This window comes from Geospiza fortis, unplaced genomic scaffold, assembly GCF_000277835.1.
Source record: "Geospiza fortis unplaced genomic scaffold, GeoFor_1.0 scaffold26, whole genome shotgun sequence".
NCBI lineage: Eukaryota > Metazoa > Chordata > Aves > Passeriformes > Thraupidae > Geospiza > Geospiza fortis.
In genome coordinates this window covers 1187583-1189323 of record NW_005054425.1, presented here as the reverse complement: position 1 = coordinate 1189323, position 1741 = coordinate 1187583, and positions in this window count along the sequence as shown.

The following is a 1741-nucleotide window of genomic DNA, read 5'->3' as shown; positions in this document are numbered from 1 at the left end:
AGGGTCCTTGGCTCCTGCCATGTCTCTGAGTGTCCAAGTCCTTGGCCTGGCCACAGGAGCCTGGGCCCTTTGGTGTGCAAAGGGTCAGCAGTTCACAGCTTCTTGCCTTGGGCTCTGGTCCCCAGAGCCCAACCTGCAGCTCCACTGCAGCTCCAGTGCCACAGGCACTGAATGGATTCTACACCAGGCCACTCCTGTCACGGCAGTGTCGCTGCTCCTGAGGCTGAACTGGAGCCTGGTCCCTTGGATTCTACTCCCATCCCACAGAAGCCCTCACCTGTCCCCCAGATCTCTATGGAATGAGCACACCAGGGTTAGGATTTTTGGAAAGCCCCTTCTCTTGCAGATTTATCTGAAAATTCCAGGCTTCAAACAGCAGAACATAAAGTTGGGAAGCCACAGCCAGATACCACACATGCTACACCACCACCTTCCTCATCCTCCCATGTGAGCAAGAAACAGCAAAAAGACTTTGCATCAGAGAAGTTGTACTTCACAGGCCACTCCACATCTCCCCATCTCCCTTACCACAGGCAGCTACAGATACCTTTAGCAGTCAGTATAAGGGGAGAGGGCAGAGAGAAAATCATAGAATCACAGAGTGGTTTGGGTTGGAAGAGACCTTAAAGATCATCTTCACAGGAGTCTGGAAAGGCACATCATAAGACACATCATAAGAAGAAGTGTTGGAGAAGGAAAGCCCTTGAGGTCTGTGGCACAGATCACAAGGAAAAGAGGCTAAATCCCCTGGCCCAGGTGACTCACAGAACCTCACCCCCCTCTACCAGCAGCTCTGGCAGGAGGTATTTCCTTCTCTAACTTAACTGAAGCTTCTGCCTCATCTCCCTCAAGGGCCTGCTCCTGGCTTCTGACATTTCACATGCTCAGGGATCTCTTGCCAGCTCTTAGCAGCAGCTTCCCCCACCTGAATACCTGCTCTCTCATTGCCTCATCAGTGATCAGGAGCACAGACACATTCTGTAAGCCCTTTTTCCTCCTTCCTAGCAGGCTTTAATGACTGCTGTTAACAAAGCCTTGGGGAGCTTACAGTGAAGTGAATTTATCAACCAAGTGAAAAAGAGGAAAAAATCAGCATAGAAAGTGCTTCATCCTTAACTGAGGGTCTGTGTTCCAAACACTGTGCCCAGGGATCCAACCCTCACCTCTAAATGCCTTCCACATGCTCAAAGTGACAGCAGAAATTGCAGCTGCCTCACCATGTGCTCCCCATGGGGTGAGATGCAGTTCACCTTCCAGAAACAGGTCCTTCCAACCTGAAAGTGCTTTTTTTCAATTTTTTTTTAATATTACATTTTTGCTCCAGAGAAAGTTTCTGGAAAGGAAAATAAAAAAAAAAAAACCCAACAGAACTTACCAGAAGTTAGAGCTCAGTGAGACACAAGGAACAAAGAGTGTTAGCTAAAGGCTGCTGAGATGGGTGAGATTCATCTTACTAGCCTTAGTAAGTCCAGGCCATTCCAGTGCAGGATGAAGTGTTCCTAGATTTGAAAGGGAAAGAAGAAAAGAAATTGGACCTTGGCTAACTCAGGGCACCCAGGTAGCTCAGGCTGGGCACACACACAGTTCCCAGCACACTGGGGACAATGACTGTGTCCTCTCCATTGTGGTGCTGCCTCTCCCCAGACAGAAAACAGGGAAGGGAAGGGAAGGGAAGGGAAGGGAAGGGAAGGGAAGGGAAGGGAAGGGAAGGGAAGGGCAGGCAAGGGCAGGGCAGGGAAGG